Source organism: Cibotium barometz, chromosome 10 (genome assembly GCF_041138505.1).
Source record: "Cibotium barometz isolate CiBa-2024 chromosome 10, ASM4113850v1, whole genome shotgun sequence".
Lineage (NCBI taxonomy): Eukaryota > Viridiplantae > Streptophyta > Polypodiopsida > Cyatheales > Cibotiaceae > Cibotium > Cibotium barometz.
The window spans coordinates 55,425,253-55,449,181 of record NC_141055.1 but is presented as its reverse complement, the minus strand read 5'-3'; the positions used below and the strand labels follow the sequence as shown (position 1 = coordinate 55,449,181).

Genomic DNA, 23,929 nt, shown 5'->3' with positions numbered 1-23,929 from the left:
CGATGGTGAGGTTTTCTTCACATTGTTCGATTTTGGCAACCATATGATGGAATTACCATCATAGTATCCTTGTTGTTGAAGCACAGGCACATGCACCCATCTTTGATGAAAACTGTAAATTGGCGGGCCGATGCACTTGGTGCTGAGGCTTTCTTCTTTGTGAAAGCTTAGGGGACTTTGTGATGCGCTTGGGGACCCAAGCTTTGGTATTTCTTTGGTAGTACCCTTGTGCGTGCAGAAGTGTTTTTGGTACCCACACTTAATGACTTGGTGGAGATCTTTGAGGAACTCGTATAGGCTTTTGTGGACTGTGTTGTGGAGTACTTTTCTTTTTCCTTGGCCTCTGACTGCTATGTTGAGGAAGAGGTTTTGAGGCACCCAAATTTTATTGGCACCTTCATAGTAGCCTTGAGCTACAAGTAGCTTCTTCTCCACCCACATTTTGATACTATTAAGATATCATGATTGTGGAGTCTTGGTAGAGTTTTAAAAACTTTTGGGTTGATGTGGAAGGTTTGAGACCCTCCTTGCCTTTGGTTGGTGCTGAAGCTGCAGGTTTGAGACTCATGGGCATTGTTGATGATGATGAGGTTAGAGTCTCTTGTAGATGAGATGAGGCCTTTGAGCATGTGGTTGTCTCCTTTGGTGAGGTTTGTCAATGAAGATGCATACGCTTTGGGGTCTTTCCTTTGATTCCCTTGTTACAGAGATAGATGGTTGGGCTTTGGGAACTTCTTCTTCAGGAATAGCTGTTGATTGTGAGGTTTTGGCATCAAACTTTGTACGTGAGGATGGGGTTGAAGGAGTAGATGCTTTATCGGAGTTGGTCGTTGACTCAGATGGTAGGTCATTATGTAGAGGGGCTTTTGTGGAAGAGGCTTGTAGCCTTTTGCATTCAACATCATAGAAATCCATTAAAGTTGGATCCTCTTCCTTGCAGTATGGTATTGTCAACTTTTTATTCGTTGACCATCAAGGTGACTCTATCGCTAGCAAAGCACAGTGGTGCTTGGGTAGCAACAGCCCATTTATGCCCCAAGATCAAATCTACTTCCAACACATACTCAACCACAAAAAACTTGCAAGTGAGGGGGTTAGTTTCAATATACATTGTATGCTCAAAGTACTCCAAACATGGCATGTTCAAGTCTTGTGTAAAGGTAATCCTTTCAGAATGTGCCGTGAGTGTTGGTTGACCTAACAAATCCCATAGCTCAAGGGTCATGAGATTGTGTTCTCATGTTGGATAAAGCTGTGCTTGAGCTGTGGTGATTTTATTTGAAATTTCCAATCCAACTAGAATCCTAGGGATCTTTTCAGTTGGAAGTTCCAGCTCTTGCAAGGTCTCTTCCTCCCGTAATAGCAATTTTACATTGTTTGCAAGAGTGTTCAATGTGACTGTTTGCATGGATTCATCTAGTGAATACAACGATTCACCTATCCAAGTTCCTCCAAGGACGACATCATACTCAAGGGAATCTAGAGTAACATGGAATGTAAATTCCATATCGCCATCGTTTGAGTAGTGTATCTAAAGTAACCTGGAACTTCAATGTTTTGTCCATTGGCTCCTCTTACAAGAATATTGCTTGTAGGGGGATGAGTTTAGGTTGTCCCAATGACACCCAAGTGTCTATTGTCACGATGTTATGAAGACTTGCTCGAGGGCTAATCAATGCACGTTTGCGCTTAACATCATTTCCTGTTCCAGCCATACCATGATAGAATCTTCCAAAGGAACCATGGGTGTTTCGGTTATTGTTTCGGCTTCAGATCTCATTTTTGTTTCATACTCCCATTCACTTTCATCCTCATTTTGGGTCTCAACTTTTTCAACAGTACCCAATGCGTACACTGGCACACTTGTGCCCTCTGACAATTCTTAATGAGGGCTGTTTGGAAACTTGTAAAGACTGACAGCCCTGTTTTATGGAGTTCGTTATGTCCTTGTATAACTCAGGTTGAGCCGCAAGTGCTGATGTGATGCTGGCTTTATCATGAGAGAGAAGAGCACTCCTTGGAATGAGGTTTTGAGAGTATTTTAATCTTGTGAGGGAATTATCGAATTTCTCACGTGCTTTCTCAAGCGTATAGTTCATACAATCTATCTCAAATGACTCTGTAGAGAGTATGTCTTCCTATTCCATTACAGGTGCTGAGCCAGAGCCTGAGCTACCCCGACAACCTACACAGCAGGTTATTGCTCATAAGCAATGGTCAGAAAGAGCATTCAAAGTGCTACATTATCTGTCTATATGTATTTCTGATGCTATGCTCATACACATACAGGATGCTGAGAATCCCAAAGATGCATGGGATACTTTGGTAAAGATGTTTGATACAGACACGAGTGCTCACAAGTCTCAGTTGCGACAGCAGATACATAATGTGAAGCGGAATAAAAGGAGCATCCATGATTATGTGCAAGAAATAAAGAAGTTTGCAGATGCATTGGCCACAATAAATGCCCCCATGCTTGATGATGATTTGGTGGATATTACCTTGCGTGGTCTTGGCAAGGAGTATAAATCATTTGATACATCCATCTCAGTTCGGAGTACAGGTTTACCAGACTTTGATGAGTTGGTTTCACTCTTGCTTGTTGAGGAAATCAAACTCAGTGATTCATTTCTGGATGCATCTACTAGCCATGATGATAATGGCAGAAATCAGGCTTTCTACTCGCAGAGAGGTTTTAGAGGCAGGGGGAGATTTACATCACGTGGACGTGGTGGTAATGGTCGTGGATGGCAGGACAGGTCACCACAACAGAATTTTCAGCCTTCATATGGTGCTAGAGGTGGTCGTGGATATGCACCTCAGAGAGGCAGAGGTAACCCCCGTGGTAGAGGACGTTGGCAAGGCCAACAAAATTCTATGCAAGATGTGGAATGCCATTACTGTGGCAAATTTGGACATATGGCGAGAGATTGTTTCCGCAAATAGAATGATTTGAGAGGGGGTAGAGCACAACGTGGTGGTCATTATGGTGGAAATTATGCACAACATGGTGGTGAAAATTATGCATCAAGCAGTAATGATGGCACTGCAAATCATTTGTTTGCCATGAAGCATGTTGTGGGATCGATGATGACAAATGCTGAGAATGATGATACTTGGTATATGGACTCAGGAGCATCAAACCATATGACTTGTCATGGTGAATGGTTTGAGCATATGAAGCCTATGGAAGTGAAAGGCTATGTGGAAACAGGAGATGATACTCAGCATGCCATTACACATGTTGGAAGTGTACCATTGGTTATGCACAATGGTCAAACAAAATCTATGTCTGATGTATTGTACGTGCCTTCTATCACAAAGAGCTTCGCCTCAGTTGGTCAAATGGTGGAACAGGGATTACAGGTTCGTTTCAACGAGCATGGTTGCTTCGTTGAGGACTTCAAACATGGATGTAGAGTCATTGCTAAAGGCAAGAAAGAAGGCAGATTGTTTAAGCTAGATGCTGGAATTCCTGAGCTAAAATCAGCCATGTTCTCTAAAAGCAGGAATGTGGTACAGGACATTGATATGTGGCATAAGAGGATTGGACATGTCAATATACAGAGATTAAAGAACATGCAGACAAGAGGCATTGTCAGTGGATTGCCCAGATTCAAGTATGATGGGCATATGCATGTTTGTGAAGCCTGTCAGTTTGGAAAGCAGGCAAGGTTGAGGTTTCCTAGAGAAGGAAATATGAGTAGCAGGCCACTTGAGATCGTACATAGTGATGTATGGGGTCCTGCACAAAACCCATCTATCAAAGGCAGTTTATACTATGTGACATTCATAGATGATTTCAGCAGGATGACATGGATATACTTTCTCAGAGAGAAGAGTGAAGTGTTGGAAAAGTTCATGGATTTCAAAGCTTTTGCAGAAAAGCAATATGGTTGTTGGATTAAATGTTTGAGGATAGATGGAGGTGGTGAATACACCTCAAAAGCTTTTGAGCATTTCTTGAGGAAGCATGGAATAAGAAGACAATTGACTTGCAGGTATACACCTCAGCAGAATGGTGTGGCTAAGAGAAAGAATAGAGTCATATGTGAAGTGGCTAGGGCGATGCTCAATGAAAAGATCATGCCAGATTACTATTGGGCAGAAGCATGTGCTACTGCAGTGTATATACTGAACAAAACACCTACAGCAGCCATTCATGGAAGCACGCCAGAGATGCGGCTTATAGGTTATAGGCCAGACATTGGACACCTCAAAGTTTTTGGATGCATAGCTTATGTACATGTGCCTGATGAAAGAAGAAGGAAGTTGGATCCTAAGGGAGAGAAATGTGTATTTGTTGGATATGCACAGGATCGAAAGGCATACAAATGTTATAATCCACAAACTAGACAAGTGGTCATCTCACGTGATGTGGTGTTTGATGAGCTTGCTAGTTGGTACAAAGCAAAAGATGAGGGTGTCATTGAGTCACTTGAGGCTGATGTGCCTGTGAACTTGCCACAAGCAAGTTCTAGTTCTACTTCTATGTCTGGGCCAGCAGTAGAAGCTGAGAGTAGTACTGTACGTCCATGGTCAGGACGTTTGAGGCATGAGAGTGTCAGCACTGGGAGTAGTGCTGTGGATAAAGGCAAAAAGAAAGTCGAAGGAATTGGAATCATAGGTTATGAGTCATCTAGTTCGGAGAGTTTAGATGAGGAGCTTGGCATACCTGTTTTACGCACACTTGGTGCTAGACAGGATAGATATGTGCCACCACATGCTAGAGTTACAGGTGTTCAGAGTGATCCGCAGGCATTGCGGAGATCTCAGAGAGTCAGATATCCAGTTGACAAATTGACATATTGAGATTTTGCTATGCACTATGCATATATGACATCTATGGTGAAGCATGTGGAACCTACATGCTATACAGAAGCTGTTGGAAAGCATGTATGGGAGAAAGCAATGGATGTTGAGATGGACGCATTGGTCCATAATGATACATGGGATTTGGTTGCATTACCAAAGGACAAGAATGTTATTGGATGTAAATGGGTGAAGTGTAAATCTGATGGTTCTATTGAGAGACATAAAGCAAGATTGGTAGCAAAGGGTTATGCACAAACCCAAGGTTTGGACTATGATGAAACTTTTAGTCCAGTGGCAAAGATGGGGACAGTAAGCGCAGTCATTGCTATGGCTGCAGCTAATGGCTGGGAAATGCATCAAATGGATGTCAAAAATGCATTTGTGAATAGTGATCTACAAGAGGAAGTGTATATGGCACAGCCAGAAGGGTATGTACACCCAAGATATCCCACTCATGTATGCAAATTGAAAAAGGCATTATATGGTTTGAAGCAAGCACCTCGTGCTTGGAGTGATAAGATGAGCAGATATCTTATCTCACTTGGTTTTCAGATTTCTACAGCAGATTCTTCACTCTATGTGAAGAAGACAGAGCATGGGATTGTTTTACTCGTCTCATCTATATGGATGACTTGATTATCACAGGTGATCATAGTGCAGATGTGATGCATGTCAAGAAAGCTTTGAGTGGGCAATTTGACATGAAAGATCTTGGTGAGTTGAGATACTTCCTTGGAATTGAAGTGGTCAAAGATCATGCAGGTACATGGTTAGTACAGCGCCAATATGCATTGGATATGTTGGCAAAATATGGCATGACAGGGTGTAAGCCTATGAGTACACCTTTGGAACAAAATGTGAAGTTGCGGGCTGATTATGGCAAGGAATTGGATGATCCTTCTATGTACAGGAAAATGGTTGGTAGTCTCATTTACATGACTATCACATGCCCGGATTTGAGTTATGCTATGGGGCTAGTAAGCCAGTTTATGCAGAGCCCCCGAAAGCCTCACTTGGATGCAGTGAGACGTATTATGAGATATGTTAAGACCACTGCACATTATGGTCTACTTTATGAGAGTGGTAAAAGCTTGGACATACATGGCTACACAGATGCTGATTGGGCAGGTAGCAGGAGGTCTACTAGTGGTTATGCTTTTACACTTGGAAGTGCCCTGGTGAGTTAGAGTAGCAAGAAGCAACCTACAGTTGCTTTATCCAGTACAGAGGCTGAATACAGGGGTGCAGCCATTGCTACTTGTGAGGCAGTATGGTTAAAGGGTCTCTTGGCAGATTTGGGTGAGCCTATTGATGAGTTGTCATTCATTGTGTGACAACATGAGCAGTATACAGTTGGCCAAGAATCCAGTGTTTCATGCGAGGACCAAACACATAGAGGTTCATTATCATTTTGTCAGAGAGAAGGTGCTGGATGGTACAGTTGATCTACAGTATGTGAAGACTGAAGAGCAGGTGGCAGACATCTTTACAAAGCCACTTAGCAGGGAGAAATTTGAGTACTTCCATACTATGTTGGGAGTACATGGGATGAGCTTGAGGGGGAGTGTTGAGAGTCTTGATATCCCAAGCTCATCTACATCTTCATCGGGGCAGTACATCATGAGCTTGAGAGAGGCTGTTGAGATTCAAGCTTGATGTCAGTGTGAGACAACTATGCTATGTGCTGGCATGTTAGCTAGGAACATGTGTGAGACATAAATGACCGCGTGTCCAGCTGGTCATAGTGTGTGGACAGTAGCTAGGGTTAGTAGAGTGTGGACACAACTCATAGTGTGTTGTGTGGATTATGGATTATGGCATTATGCTTTGTGTGAGAGTGGAGATGGCTTCCCTCTATGGTTAGGGTTTGCAATATACATTAGGGTTTGCTCTTGTGTGTGTGTGTCTCCTCCCCCTCTACCGTTCTTTCAACAGGAACGACATTGGCAAACTTCATGGAGGCTCCTAAGGAAGTGGAGTCAGATCATCTTTTCTAAGAGAGAGAGAGAGAGAGAGAGAGAGAGAGAGAGAGAGAGACCCCACAACCCAATGTAACCTGCCCCAACAAAGTAAAACCACCTCTGAGCCACCGATGATGTAGGCCATGTGGTAGATGTATGTGTGAGCACTTTAGTCAAGGTCACGGGCACTTGTAGTAGCCTTGGACACATAGAGAGAGAGTGTCAAGGACTATGAGTTTAGGGACTTGAGGCACTGGTCGCGGACTATCAAGTAAGAGGGAAACTTGGTATAGGGTCCAGGTGTGCTAGGATTATTCACTTGAGGGGAGGTGTTGAAATATACAAGTGAATAGGGTGTGTGTGGGAACAAGCCCTTAGCAAGAGGCTGTAAAAGAGAATCTATAAATGTGAGAGAAGCTGTGAAAAGGTGAGAAGTATCTACTAGGAGAGAATAAAGGGTAGCATGAGGAGATTTAGGAGGTGTGGAGATATTCTGGGAGGCATGGAAGTATTCCAAACTATGCAGTCTGGCACCTTGTGGGTGAGGTCCACGACAATAGAAACATTTATGTGTTCGATTAACTGCCTCCTGAGCAGTTTCTACCCTTTGGACTGTTTATGTTTGGTGCACGGAAGATGGAGGTTTTGAGTCCCTTGTGGATAAAGTGGAACACTTTTTAGTATCATGGTCAAAGGTTTTACAATATATACAGTATAGCAGAACAGGTGCCTTGTATGCACAATGAGGATTGGGATGATCGTAGTGATTGCACTCAACACAAGGCATTTCGTTCCTCACTTTTAGAGGCATTAAGGATGTTTGGTTTCGAAGGTTTTCATCCTCTCTTAGAGATGTTGGCTGTAAGGTTTTAAGCAAGGTTGCATAAAATTATGGGAATGTATTTCTTCTTTACAACATTGATCGAATGTTTTCGGATTAGATACAATGATCAAGTTGTGTAAGCTGTTATTCTTTAAGCCCATCATGAAACATCTCTTCAATTGAACATCATTACTGCACGTTTAAAAGGCCCCAAAAAGTCCAAACCGCACTTTTGGAATATCTCCAAGGGTAACACAAGATGGTGAGGCATTCTATCCGATACATTTGGTTGTCCCATACTTTGGCATATGTCACACTCCTTTGCAAATTCATGGGAATCCTTGCCGTTGGCCACCACCACAATCTAGTTTGGAATATCTTATTTCTAGTTATATCTACAGAGAAGCGTCTTCCACTAACTCCTTGGTGTGTGTCTGCCAACACAACATGTTCATGATCCGAAACGCACCTTCTTAAGATCTGATCAATGCTTATATTATATAATTATCTAGCTATCATCATGAATGACTTGCTTTTGAGGGGATCAGTCTTTTCCTATGGTCCCTATCCATGCTTTTTGGAAATGTCAGGTCAGTTAAAAACTACAACATTTCATCATACCAGTTGCTCTCATCTTGGCCCACTATGAACAGTTAAGAATTTGGAAAGTCATCCTCCACTCCCACCAATGCTTCTCCTAACTCCAATCTTGACAAAAAATTTGCCATAACATACTCATTTCTCGATGTATGCTTGATGATGGAGCTGAATTCCTGAAGCGATAATATCCACCTTGCAAGCTTTCCAACTAGATCTGGCTTGTTCACACAAAATACAATAGTTCCTTGTGATCCACATGAAACTCAAAGGGATTCCCCATGCCTGAATTTCTTGATGGAGCAGATCATTCCTAGTGCTTCCTTTTTTGTACTAGAATAATTTCTTTCGGCTTTGGAAATCCTATAGCTTGCATAGCACACAGGTTGGAATCATCCTTCGTGGGCTTCCTACATCAATGGACTTCTAATTGCCATATCAAATACATCCACAAACACATGGAAAATGAGATCAAAGTTTGATCACTACAATATGGGCACAGAACTTCAAATTTTGGAATGTTTCCTGGCATCCTTTAGACCATACATATTCCACATTTTGTATTGTTAGGCATGTGTTGTCAACAGGCAGCCGAGTGGTGTTGCCACATTTTCCACCAAGAACCTAAGAAACATGTTGTGCCTTGATATCTTGCAAGTTCCTTCACATTCCTTGGTGCCTACAGTTTTACAATCACTTCTACCTTGACACGTGAACCTAGCTAGAGACGTAAGTCTAGAGGCATCAACCTAGAGACATGACATTGGACACATGAGCCTAGTAGTAGCACACACAAAAAAACTTTGTTTAAAACTATTTTCAAACGTGTTCCAAAAGCACTAAGAATATTTGATGTGAACACGATCTAGACTAATTGTTGGAAATGACAATACAGTCAACTATAGTGCATCAAGCCACACCTCCTCAAACCTACAAGAAACCTACCAAGCCTTCAATACCAGTTTAAACAACCAGCACTCATCAGTAGAATGCTACCCTATTAAGAAAGTCACACACATATCTGAGTGGAGGGACAACGAAACACCTAGAAACAGCAGCCACCCCCACGGTCCTCTAAACTATGGATTCACTAACTAGCTCTGTTAACAGTGCCTTAAATTTTTTGAAGAAGGGATTCAACTGCCCTATTTTTGGATGCAGCTCTAGTGAAGGAGAGGGAGCACGACCAAGAACTTCAAGTTTTGACCATGTCCGACTCCACAATGTTTCAAACATTTGGTGTTAATCTTGAGCTAGGTTTATCCCAAGTAGACCACCATGACCGACAAGCAGCCCAACAACTACAATTATGGAAAATGGGGCATGTCTCTTTTATTTTACCACTGGCAAGGATAAGTGTTCCTTAGTACAAGTGCACACAATGCAAGCAGGAGTCCGGCTCTCCATAAGACCTCATTTTAAAAGTGTCTTTACCATGGAACCAAGTTCCATTTTTTATCCATTTTGATGAGGAACATGGAGCACGGGGAGAGGTAAGGAGCCAATGTCCAGGACTACCTCGACACAAAGGGATCCTTATGAGCATTCATAGAATATCTTGTCCTCATCCGCGAGTGTGCAGTCTCAAAAGACTAGGCCTGAGTGCACAGCCCAAACCCATGTAGCAAGATATTCTAAACCCTAAAAGATAGGGTTTTGTGCAACTAATCTCTTACCCTCCACCACCATGTGAATAGGCAAAAGACATGTTGAGGATGGCATTTTAATGTGAAGGGGTGTTGGGAACTAACATCACACTTAGAGGCTCAGAGTTGGGAAAACTAAGCCAATTCACATCTCAAGGATGATGACCAAATTTGATGGGAGTGGAGATAATACCTAGAGAAGTTCGATCAAATTTACGAGACCATGGGATGTATTGATGATCCCATCAAGATCTACTCATTTGGACTTTACCTTGAAGGCAAAGTAAGAGTTCTTTTGCTATGGTTTTTAATAGTATGCTAACTCCCAATCCTTCATCCACTATTGCTCCTTGGATCTACATCCCTTTTAACATTAATGTTATATGAGGTACATCATTATCCGTTACTGTTATTTTTGTTGTTTCGACTAACTTGCAATCGGCTTCCAACTCACTACTGGAGGAATCAAACAAGCTGTTGTCTTCTTTCTTGGGACCTAGCATATTGCTCAACAATTTCCTCCTGTAGTTGGGCACTAAGGATAGGAGTTGATCAAGGGATATGTCTAATTTTAAACCTTTCATATCCTCTCATATGTCATATTTTCCTGCCTTTTTATGTGGCATGTTGTTTTGTTGAGGAACTTCTTTTGGTGCTTGATGCTATCACTTTTCCATGGTGCTTAAGGATTCCACCTCATTGTTGCTTCTCATTGCTGATTCAGCTTTTTCTGTGGACTTTTCCATCCACACTCCATTCTGTTGCTTTTGGGCAGGCTGTAATTGCTTCTTGAGCACACAATTTTTTGCTGACTGTCTGGGCTCCTCTTCTTCCTTTGGTTTGTCAGAGCTGATCCTTGTACCTTGTGAGGCTTACCTTCCCATAGGTTCCCTTGTTCGAGAAGGCCTTCATGTGGGGATTATCCTCTCACAACACTTCTTCGTCTAACTCCTTGTGTGAGGCTTATCTTCTCGTAAATTTTGTTCTTATTCCTCCTTTGGGCTTTCCTCTATTTCCCTTAGACCTTGTCCAACCTGAAGGGTTTTGTTCCAACTCCCTTTCTGTGCTTCTTGCACCTCCTTTGTCACAAAGTCTCTAACCTTTTGCTTTTTTCATTCCATATTGGTTTCCTTATAACTGACTAGTTCATCTAACATAGCCAGCTTCTCTTTCCCCTTTTGGGATCTAGTTATTACGGTCATAGTTGACTGCACATCTTCCAGCTCTTTGATTTCGATCACATTTATGGACATTGTTACAGCATCCACCCTCTTGACTTTTCCTGAAGCTCTTGTTGGTGCTTTTGAAACAGCTGACAATCATTCTGCTTGTAGTGAGGCTTCTAATAGTAATAACATTATAACCCATTTGACTGCCCAGGTCACCTCTTCCTTTGCCTTACCCTTGGCCATAGTAAGGTCTATAACGTGCTGGTGCAGACTGATTTTTTGTTTTTTTATTTTTTTTTAAAGAACTAACCTATTAATACTTGATATGGATTTTATGAGTTTTTTAAGGCATCATACTTTGAGCGCTTTTCTTTATTTGACTTGAATCTTCGAGTCTCCCAAATCAACACTTCGATGTAGATATTATATATTCTTTTATATGAAGCTTTGTAATTGAGATGCACATGCATATAGTTTTTCTCTCCAAATTGTGTGTGTGTGTGTGTGTGTGTGTGTGTGTGTGTATATATATATATATATATATATAAGCCATGTTTGTTTGGTTTCAATCGTTTTGCAGGTGTATCCTCATCACCTACCCTATAAGCTTCTTCTCAAATCTTTCACTCCTTTCCTCACTCCCTTTACCTCATCAAATTCGTGCAACACTACAAAAATCATAGAATCTAATGTCATGGCTCAACATTCGACTTTTAAAACAACATGAGTTCCCTTTCTATGGTATTATTTCTTCAATATCGATAAGTGTTCACTTCATTTTTACAATTCTATAACACACTAGGGACACACACATCTTGCCTTGACTTACCTCACAAAAAATTTCATTTAATCTTGCATTTGGAAATTGGTGTAAGGGCTAATGCAAGTGTGTGAAGGTCACCGAGTTGAGGTATCACACAAATTTCTTGATGCATTTGTGTAAGGGTACCAATTGAGGTGTTACCAATGCATCCGTGTGAGGGTACCAATGGAGGTCTCACATGACTAAAATTTATACTTTTTTCGTGCAAAGGTCACCAAGTTGAGGTATTGCATGAGGTTTGATATTATACAATTGGATTTATTCCGTGCAAAGGTCACTGAATTGAGGTATTGCACGAGGTATGAAATTTTACAGTTTAATTTATTCCGTGCACAGGTCACCGAGTTGAGGTATTGCACAAGGTTTTTAAGCAATGGGAATGATGGAAATGCTAGCATTATTGATGAATTATTGATGGATTATCATGCGCGAGCGAGCTTGATCCTCTAACTCGACGCATTTATGAATTGTTTCGTGGGAAATAGTCGATCACTGGCAAAGTTAGTGTGTGCATAGTGTGTATGGGCCATTGAATTTCTTTAAAGTAATATGTATTCTGATTTTACTTTTTATTTAACATTCTTCTTTCTAGTTTTACTTCTCTATGAGTACAGGTCATACATCACAAGTGAAATGTTTCAACCGACTCTTTATATGCAACTGAGGACAGTTGCATTTTTCAACGGGGAAGAATGTTGGAATCGATAGAATGATTTATGTGAACACTCTCAACCATGAAGATTTATGTAGAAACCCTATATTCATGTATGACCATGCACTATTATGTGCACACTATTTGTATACACACACTGTTCATGTGAGAACACCCTCTTATATCAAAAGTCCTAAATTGGGTAAAAAAAGCATTGTAACTGGCTTTTGCCAAATTTAACTTAATAAAAACCACTGAGGAGACCATTCTTGGCACTCAGTTGCGGGGCCGATTGAGCCAATGCTTCTCTCTCTCTTCCTCTCCCTACATGTTTGAGCTTTCATTGTATTCTTGGTATGTATGTTTCCATGCTTTATGTGGTTTTATATGTCTCATCTTGCTTCCGATTGCAACACTTAAGCATGAAGGAGGCATTCTCAAATGGTGTGGAGCACTTCGGGGTCAAGAGAGCAAGGATCATGCTGAATGGTGAGGGACATTTTGGCAAATGGATCCAAAAGATCAAGAGGTCTCTTTCTAGGCTCCCTATGCAACAAGGGTGAAGGGTGACGATGTGGATGTAGCTCATCCTGAATGGTGAGGGACATTTTGGCGAATGGATCCAAAAGATCAAGAGGTCTCTTTTTAGGCTCCCTATGCAACAATGGTGAGGGTGAAGGATGACGATGTGGATGTATCTCATCCTGAATGGTGAGGGACATTTTGGGGCAAATGGATATCCAAAAGATCAAGAGGTCTCTTTTTAGGCTCCCTATGCAACAAGGGCAAAGGGTGACTATGTGGATGTGGCATCGCCAGCCATGGTATGTGCACAATGGTTCCTTGTGCAATGGATGGAATTCTCGATTTAAGTACGTGCAGGGTCATGTTGTGTGAGCAATGTTGCCTAGGTGTGTGTGGTGGCATGTTGGCCATGATCAGAAGGGGTTTTTGACTCTCTAGGTGAAAGTTTTTGGATTTTGCAGGGGTGGTTTTTGGACTATTTGTATATATTAGCTCTAACCTATTGGGAATGCTCTACCCACTCACTCGTCCGGAGACACAATAAGCAATAAAAGGAGGGTGAGAAGTGATTTACCTTTCTTACCAATTGATCCTCCCTTGCGAGAATGCCGGCGCTTGCCGCTTTGCCGTTGGCTCACTTTGCTGGCCGGTGGCCTCGCAAAAGGCAGTGGCATCGTTGGGGCAGGGCGACGAGACGGGTGCGAGTGTAACTGAATGTGCGAGGCGATCAGGCCACACGTAAACTTTTTATATAAAATGATTGTTTTGGAAAATTAAAAAAGGGGATTTTTTTCAATAAAAATAAAAGGAGGCGGGAGGAGGTACTTTTTTAGAGGGGGAGGGCTTTATGCTTGCACAGGTGGGTGGGTGTCCATGCACGTGTGGATGCGGTGAGTGATGTGTGCAAGTGTGCATGCATGTGCCAATGGGTGTACACATGTGGGTGTGTACATGTGTGGGTACAAGTGTGTGTCCACTTGTTGTGGGTGTGTGCATGTTTGAGTGCACGATGTGCAAAAGAGCATGCACACGCGAGTTCATGTATGGGTGTGTACACAATGTATGAATGGGTGTGCACGTGTGGGTGCAAGTGTGTGTACACAATGTGTGAATGGGTGTGCACGTGTGGGTGCAAGTGTGTGTACACAATGTGTGAATGGGTGTGCACGTGTGGGTGCAAGTGTGTGTGCACGTGCTAGGGTGCATGATGTGCATGTAAGTGTGTGTGGGTGTGTGCAACTACAGGTGCACGATGTGTAAATGGGGTGCACATGCAAGCTTGTGCACGTGCAAAGGGGTATGCACCTATGGGTGCAAGTGTGTGTACATGTGTAGGTGCATGCATGATACGTGTGCAAGTGGGTGAACACATGCGGGTGCACGATATGCAAAAGGGTGTGCATACACGGGTGTAAGTGTGTGTGCACCTATATGTTTTTCAGTTGTTTTCTAATGTTTCTAGTCATGTTTTTAGGTTTTTTGTGTTTTTAATCATTCTCGGTGAAGGTAGTAACTATATACTTTGCACGCACTCCGTGGATGAGGGCAGAATCACTTGCACATCACAAAAATAAAAGCTTGAATGCCCCTGCCTTCAGCTTTGCTAGTGCACTTGTCTTAACTTTGGCCTTCCAATTGGAGAGTTGATGTTGTGGTGTGGTGCACAGGGGTGTCAGCAGGTGGGACCATGGGGATCCGGATCTTTGGGTTTGGGGAGCATCTTTGAGGCACAATAGTGCAACACTTAGCACCCTAGGTGGCTTATTTGAAATTAGAACTATTAGGGGTGCAATCACTGCACATAGAATTGGTGGCACGTCCATGGTTTCTTCCACCTACTTCATTGGCGGGTTTCTTCCCCTTGCTTCATTGTTGGTACGTCCATGGTGTCTTCTGCTCTTGCTTCCTTAGCGGGCTTGGCACATACGTCAAGGGTGCTACCACTGATTTCCACCATTCTTGCTTAGACTTTGGGGTTGGCATCGAAGGGAGGCCTTAAAAACCACAAAAAAAAGAGTATAATTGCAAAGGTGGGAGAGAGGTATAACAACAATTATGCGATCGATTGTTGGCCATACAATGATGTAGCCTATGGTTTGATTTAACATGATGATATCACCATCTTCAAGGGGAAAAGGAAGAGGTACTTCTCCCACTTCAACATCTTCAATCGACACGCCAACATGACCAGGAGGCAAAGGAATTCCATGGATGGTATCCACAGTGGGGTTTATGTGCAGCACAGTCCCAGTAGCTACTTTGGTACCGTTGAACATTCAGAACACGTGTCCCTTTTTTGAGTTGGGAAGGCGACATGTAGAAAAGAGGAGTAGCAAGAGACGAGAGAGAGAGAGAGAGAGAGAGAGAGAGAGAGAGAGAGAGAGAGAGAGAGAGAGAGAGAGAGAGAAGTAAGAGATTGCTAAATAAGACCGCTCGAAAGGAGATTGGAAGAGGAAAGAAAGAGACCGAACAAACAAAGTGAACAAAAAACAAAGAAACCAAGAAGATATAAATGAAGGAAGAAGAGATATAAATAGAGAAAAAGATATATATAGAGAAAAGGATATAAATAGAGAGAAAGATAAAAATAGGAAAATATATATATAAATATTAAAAAATTTAGGGTTAGAGAGAGAGGGAGGGAACAAAGAGAAGAGGAGGCGTAGAGAGAGAGAGAGAGAGAGAGAGAGAGAGAGAGAGAGGGCGAGAGAGAGGCGGTGACTTTAAGTGAGGGGAGGGTCTCCACACTAAGGGCGGCTGCCCTTAGTGGGGGGGACGCCTCACTAAGGGTGGCGTCGCCCTTAGTGGGGGGACCCTCTCCTCACTAAGGTTGGCGGTCCCCCTACTAAGGGTGATAGTCCCCCCACTAAGGGCGGCATCGCCCTTAGTGAGGTTACGCCCTCCCCCACTAAGGGCTTTAAGTATATTTAAGTGATTTTATGAAGCAGATTTACATGAAGTACAAGAATTGAGTCATATAGACTCTTATTGAACTGCACTTTGTTGAAGTAGCCACTTGTTTTGGTGAGGATTGAAAGAATTACGTCGACTTGCAAGGCTAATATAGATATCTTTAGTAAGGATTGAAGATCATTGATTTGTGAAGATGATGGCATGAGGTTTGTAATTTGAAGGAAAATTCTAGGTGATGGGTTATACCATTAACCAGCTTTCACCCACCATGGCCCCCCCCATCCAGAGATGTACCTGGAAGTTGTCGATGGTGAGGCTTTGGTGCAAACCTCTGCACAGCAAGGTCACTTACCAAGGATGGTTAGGTGGCCAAGATGGCAAGTGTAAGAAGAGCATCAAGAACTGTGAGCAAGGTGTTCCAACTCCATCTTTCTATGGTCTGAGAGAGTGGTCAGGGGGGCAGAGGCACCAGTTCATGTGGTTTTGCAACAACAGCGTGGATCATAGTTGCAGAGTATATAATACCATCTTTCAATCACCTACTAGACCCCCAGTTGTATGGCCAATTGGACGAGGTACAAACCTTATTGTGGATGAGGTCTATTTACTTTTCGTTTTTTAAATGCTTTAGCAGGACAATCAATATGGGTCTATGTAAATGGCTAGAATATGGTCATTTATTATTTTAAGGTCTTCTCAATGTTGATGTCTACATGGATTTTCTTCAATATATTACTTATTCATGCAATTCCTTTTTTTACACACAACACTTACCCATGTATCTTTTTTTCTAAATTTAGGGAATATCCATGCAAAATCCCTTTTTGCTTTTAGTATGATGTATCTATAAATATGACCCCTTACTCTTACTCTAATCCTCACTTCCAAATCTTATTGCCTCCCTCTCCCTCTTATTGTATTTCTCTCCTTCACCATCATTCTCTACCTTTACAACCCTCAAATCATCCACATAATCTTTGTTGATCTCATTATGTCTTCTTCTAATGGCACCAACTATACTCTCAAGGATACCCTTAATAAATAGGGTTTGTAAAGATTTCTGCACAAAAACAGGTGTAGATGCAAAAGAACATCTGAGAATTATGACAGAGGAACGTATTTTTTAGAGCAAGATGTTAGCGAATGAGCCTATCGATTCTGAAGATTTATATGTCTAGAATATGAAGATTGGAAGTGCTATCGGCACTTGACGGAGTTATGGCAGCAGGTACATTGCTGAAGAGGAGGAGTCCCTTCGTCATCAAGAGTTGAAGAATAGAGTAGCCCATAAAAGCGCATGTGTAGGAACCCTTATGTAATTATGGTATGTTATTTTTTGTAAATAGTATTTACGGCTATAGCCCTTACAAGTACATAGATATCTTTAGGCTTCGCCTGCAAGGATGATGTAACAACCTTTCTAGAATAAAGTGGTCTTTCAAATATAATTCGCCTTATCTTTTTTATTAATTTCCTTGTCAAATTTTATGTTGTTTGTTGTTTTAAGAAAACAGTATGTCATCTCCATGTAATTTCTTTTCGCGAGAGTAAAATTATCTCTTGCCCGCAATTAACAGCAATATTATCCTATTCAATTTTGTATTATTCATTGTTCTTCATGACATACTCTCTGTTCCCCAAAAAGTAAGAAAAGATGCCTTAATTATTGGGGTGTAGGATTTTGAGAGAATATGCCATTATTATTGGATATTAAAAAAAGAAGAAAGATTTATTTATTTTTGGTGCAAAAGAAAAGTACACCTCTCTCACTACTATAAATATATAGGTAACCTCCATACAACTTTGTTAACCACCATTTAGCTTAGCATTCTTAGTAGAGCACGCCACCCACAACCCTCCTTTGTATGGCCTCATCAAATATTAGCATTGAAGTTGTTGTTGCATATATCGCTAGGGAGGCCACTAATGCAGAGGTCAAACAAAAGACCGTAGATGGTGCACAAGCATGGAAAGCTCTCACATCCTTACCACTTCCTGGTAGTGATGATGCTATTTCTCCAGTGTAGACCAAAGTGGTGGGATTAATTGCTATATGGCAAGTCAATGTTTTGATTTTGATGATGTGTCCGAGTGTCTCTTGCTAGAGGAAGTGCAGAAGGGAATGAACGTCGTTTGCTTACTTTGTGCCTTCAACCCGGAGAATAAGCGACGCCCATAGAAGTAAAGATGGTAGTGAATAACAGTTATGATAGAAGAGTTTTATTTGGAAGTTGTATGTGAATGAACTTGGTTTTATTTCTAATTGGAAGTAGTATTTTTTATCCTAAGGATGTAATGTTGTTCTCTATCTCACTCCCTCTCGCTCTAAAATAATTATGTCATGACTCTCTTTCCCCCTCTCTCCCACTCTCTTTTCTCCTCACTCTCTTGATGGAGGGGGAAGGGAATCTCTTTATTTAAAAAAAGGGAGTGGGAGTGGGGGGAGAGAGAGAGAGAGAGAGAGAGAGAGAGAGAGGGAAGGAGAGAGAAAGGGTGGGTGGGAAAGGGAGAAATAGTGGGAGAGAGGCAAGGAGAGATGATGCTATTAATAAACCACCATAGCCATATCATAAGCTTGATAAATAGACAAGAAGACATAAAAAACAAACTATGCATGACCAAGAGTGGGTTCAATCTCCCCCCCATGCATGAGTAAGCACGCTTCCTCATGCATGTATTTATTTATTGACAAAAAAATAGCTTAATACATTCCTCTTTGGGCCATTAATATCAAAAAGTAACTTGGTCCCTAAGCTTGGCTATTTACATTCAAATTGTAGCAATTTAATCAAATGAAACTATGGGCGGGATACCATCGGCACACACTAAAACCCAACGATTGCGCACCGGCCACAATCCATCGCACCCACGCTACTATGTGCACTGATATTATATCACCAAAAACACAAGACACATTAAATCTCGCTTATCCATCCATCACGATGTGACCATTGCTCTACACTCTTACGCATAGTCATGATCGTGCAGTAAATGAGCATTCCATAAATATCACATAAAATACCAAATAATTCCACAATTCATATTTCCATAACATACTGCGGGGTTTAAAAAAGCAGTTATCCTCAATTGTGTGAAATAAACAAAAGCAATGGTGGCCAACCTCATGCTGATGTGCTGCCGAGTCGGGCGAATCGGCACTAAATCAACGTGCTACGTCAGTCGGCGAATAAGCACTAAACTAACGTGCTGCCTTAGTCAGCGAATGGGCACTAAATGTGCTGCCTAAGTCAGCGAATTGGCACTAAATGAATGTGCTACCTTGGTCGGCAAATCAGCACCAAAACATGTGGAAGAACTATGACACTGCCTCAGTTTGGCGAATCGGTGTCCATAAAAGAATCAATATGAATGTGAGTGGTATGCCAGAATCAAGTGTGTACTGACACTAGGGTAAGCGATGTTCCAGGAATCCACGGTGATTCCTCAATATAATGATTCTTATACTTCACCAAGTAACGATAATACACAATGCTAGTATGGGTGGTTGTTTGGTCATGGTCAATAATACTTTCAAGTACTAGAACTTCAGAGTCATCCTCAAGGAGAGGAGGGTTATCAATAACAGGGTTAACACGAGTGGGGCCTTTAAAGGGTCTCAATAAACTAATGTGGAATGAGTTAAGTATCTTCCACTGAGTGGGAATGCCCAAGCAGAATGCATTTTCATTGATTTGTTGGATAATTGTGAACGGTCCATAAAATCTAGCAGCCAACTTGATCTTAGGATGCTTGGCAATATTCTTTAAGCGTCTTTTCTCTTTGCCAAGCCAAACTAGATCATTTTCTTTGAATTTCATTGGTTGTCGTTTCTTGTTGGCTTGAGCGGTGTATTTCAATTGTGCTCACTTAATAGATTCAGTGACTTCAGCTAGAATAGTAACATGATCATGAGCTAAAGTGTCAGTAGGTGGAACATCACTAGTTATGGTAAAGACAGGAATGGAAAGTTTCTTGCCATAGAAATTTCAAAGGGAGCTCGACTAGTAGCCGAATGGGGGGGTATTGTTGTAAGCAAATTGAAGAAAAGGCAAATGTTGATCCCAATTAGAAGGTCGGTCAATAGTATAGGATCTAAGAAGATCCATAATAGTGTTATTGGTAGCTTCAGTCTAGCCATTGCTTTCTGCGGATGTAAAGTCCATTTTAGAACCTAAGTTCTTGAATAAAGCAACCCAAAAATGAATGCAAAAGCGGCCATCTCGGTCAAAGAGAATGACTTTGGGAAAGCCATGGTGAGGAAAGATAGTCTTAATGAATAGCTTAGTAGCTTGAGGGGCAGACAGATCTTCTTGCAAGGGACAAAGTATGCTTGCTTGCTAAATCTATCAACTATGGTCCATATCAAGTCATTATGAGAGGACGTAGTCGGAAAACTAGTAATAAAGTCCATTGAAATCTCTTCCCACGGACCTTTGGGAATAGGTAGGGGCATTAAAAGACCAAAAGATTTACCATGATGGGGCGTTTAATTCTTTGACTTACAATACATTCAAACACAAATTTTGTAATGTCATGTTTCATGTCAGGCCAAAAGAAATATTCTTTACATAATGTGGATTGAATTCCTCTATGTCCCATATATGCAGGAGCGTGCATCTTAGTTATGGCTAGTTCTCTAAATGGTGTAGTGATGCAAAATCTCTTTTGAAAGAACAAAAACCCATTTGCATAAGAGTAATCATTTATTTACAAAGAATTGTTAGTATGTATGGCATTCCATGCAGGTGAAAAATCAAGATCATCAGTATACGAGTCAATCATGGCATCGAAAGATTGACTTGAATAGCAGACACATTATTCAAATAAGCATGTTTAAGCTCATCAAATGAATTAGAATTGTAAGCATAATTATGATTATCATCAAGAGGTCTGTGACTTAGAGCATCTACAGCTACATTAATGCGGCCTAGTTGATATCGGATTATAGGGTGAAAATTTTGAATAAAATAAGCCCATTGGATGTGGCGATCATTGGGTCAACAAGTGCTTGATAGCATGTTGATCCTTCTTTATTAGAACCTCAAATCCCATGAGATAATGCTTCCATATTTTGAGGGCATGGACGATAGCCAAAAGTTCCTTGTCATAGGTACTATACTTGGCTTCATTAGGTTTGAGCTTGCAGCTCTCATAAGCTATGGGATGGTCATCTTACATGAGGACCGTGCCTATACCAGATCCAGCTCTCATAAGCTATGGGATGGTCATCTTACATGAGGACCGTGCCTATACCAGATCCACTAGCATCCATGACAACTAAAAAGAAAGGACAGTCAAAGTCTGGTAGTTGTAGGACAGGTGCATGGGTCAATAAGTACTTCAAATTTTTGACTTCTGCTAATTGTCACCTCATCAAAAAACTATCTTCTTGCAAAGCAAGATAGTAAATGGGAGAGCAATAAGCGAGATATTCTTTACGAACTTTGGTAAAAACCTACTAGACTAAGAAAAGACCTAACTTCATGGGCGTTTCTAGCAATAGGCCAGTCTCACAAATGGTTTGGAGTTTCTTAGGGTCTACTCGAATACCATCGGCCGATACAATATGCCCTAGATATTCAATCTCAGTTTGAAAGAAACAACATTTATCAAGGTTAGCATATAATTGATTTTCCCTTAACAAATCAAAGACAACGCTTAAGTGATCCTTGTGTTCTTCTTCAGAGTGACTGTAAACAAGAATATCATCAAAGAAAACAATCACAAAGTCTTGATAATCTATAAAAAAATTGTTCATCATCATGCATGCAAATGTGGCAGGAGCATTAGTGAGACCAAAGGGCATGACAACGAACTCATAATGTCCTAATTATGTATGGAAGCAGTCTTGAAGATATCATCAGGATCCATACAGATTTGATGATACCCAAACTTTAAGTCAATTTTACTAAATACACTTGCACCTTTCAATTTATCTAATAGGTCATCAATTCTAGGGATTGGGTAGCGGTTCTTAACAGTCACTTTATTTGGTGCTCTTAGTCTATGCACATCCTAAAGGTTTATTTGAGGCGGTTGAATGCATGGAAGAAGTTCTACCTTATGGTCTAAGTCACCACGAGAAGGGGGTAGATGGGGAGGATAGTCATCCACAAAACAATCATTAAATGAAGCAAGGTTGTTGTGGTGAAATAGAAGATCCTTTCTTTTTCGCTTCATTAACATAAATCATGTATGCTTTCTCGCATTTCCTTAATGCACGACGTGCTTGTGTGTGAGATGAGTGGAAACATTTCAAGACAAGAGTGACTAGATAAAGAGAGAGATTGACTATTGAAATTGAAAGACATAGTGTGTGTATGATAATCAATCTGTGGATTATGTAATGGCATACCAAGAATGATATCGATGGAGTGCAGAGGTGCAATAAGAAAATTTTATTTTTCCTTATAAGGACAAATAGAAATTTTGAGATCTTTTATTTCATGTGTGTCATTATACCTAGTTCCTTGAAAAACAGATTTAACTTTATAAGCAAAGGAGAAGTTTGAAGTTAGAGTTTCTTAACAAGTTTTTTAGAGATGAAGCCATGTGAACTACCATCATCGTGTAAAACACATACTTCAAAACCATTTATATGACCTTTCATTCGTAATAAAGCACGTAGTGAGGGAGGCATACCTGGATCAATAGATTCTGTGTTGTTCACCTCGAATTGAAGAGCGTCTTCATTCCAATCTAGAGCAAAATCGAGATCATCAATAGCACTATCCTCTTCAATATAGTGGAGTTTTACCAATGAAAGGCTATCCTTTGGAAGCTTAGCAAGGCACTGAGGCTGTTTATGGCCTGATTTATGGCATTTATAACAAAAGATGGAACATTTGTGCTACGAATCAGCACGTGGTGTGTGCACGCTATTGTGGCTAAGCTGGGGCATCATTTGGCTTGGAATTAGCCACATTAGATACATTTTTATTTGGAAAAGTGGGTGCACGAGTGTTGTTAAAAGTGTTAGTGCATGGAGTAACAAAAGGTTTAGGAAAGTTACGATTGTTTGTTACCCAAGATGATTGTCAATTTTGAGTTGCCTCTGTGGTTGTCAAATTTGAGGAGCCTTTTGAGAAGAGCGAACCATTTGGGCAATAGATTGAAACTCTTCACGTCGTGAGTGAAAGAAATTGCTTTGTAGAGCAAAGAGGGCTTCAAAGTGTTGATTTTTGCTTGTATACCACGTTGAAGACCATCTTTGTATTTGCGTTTTGAAGTGAATCTTCAGGGACATCTTTGAGTATGCGAAGGAGTAAGAGGTGTTGCCAAAAACGCTCAATATATTGACTCACATTTTCACCTTCAATCCATGAGAAATTTGACCATGCACGGTGCGCGTGAAGATGAAACTGAGGTGGTAAGAATGATTCTTTGACCTTCTCTTGGAACGAGGCCCAAGTGATAGGGTGATCAATGCTATTGCAGAGCATGTTCCACCATAAAGCAGCTTTGTGGTTGGTGGCGCACTTAATTTTGTCACACTCTTTAAAATTTTCTTCAGCAAAGTAGTCGTCAAATTGACTCAACCATGAAAAAATAGTTTTTCCATCTTTGCGACCATCAAAGCAAGAAAAAGTAAAGGAGCAATGACTTATCTTTTGTTCTTTGAGCGTCGAACGTGGCTCGTAAAATTTTAGCAATTCGATCGTCCTTAGCGTCCGAGTCCCACAGTCTTGTGTCACAGTCTTGTAATTAGCGTTCAGCATCTTGAAGTTGTTGTTGTAACAAATAAATTTGTTGTTCCAGAGTACCATCAAGCAAAGGGGTATCCATGTCAGAGTTGTGTCGCTTGTTGACGGCATGATGAAGAAAATTGAAAATTGAGGATGGAAGTTACCCGAGCACTGATGAATTAAATTTGTGAATTACCCTCTTCAAAATTGATGTGTTGTTGAGATCACGATCGTGAAGATATAAGAATGTGTGCGAAGATATAAGAATGTGTGCGCGAGGTATATTAGGCGTGTGAAAAGAAAAAAAGGCCCTCTATGAA

At 41.1% G+C, this 23,929-nt stretch overlaps 1 pseudogene; it reads right to left on the bottom strand.

The window, feature by feature from the left end:
* Window positions 1-21,582: 21,582 nt before the first annotated feature.
* Window positions 21,583-23,709, bottom strand: LOC147635068 (uncharacterized; annotated as a pseudogene).
* Between the last annotated feature and the right edge of the window lie 220 nt (window positions 23,710-23,929).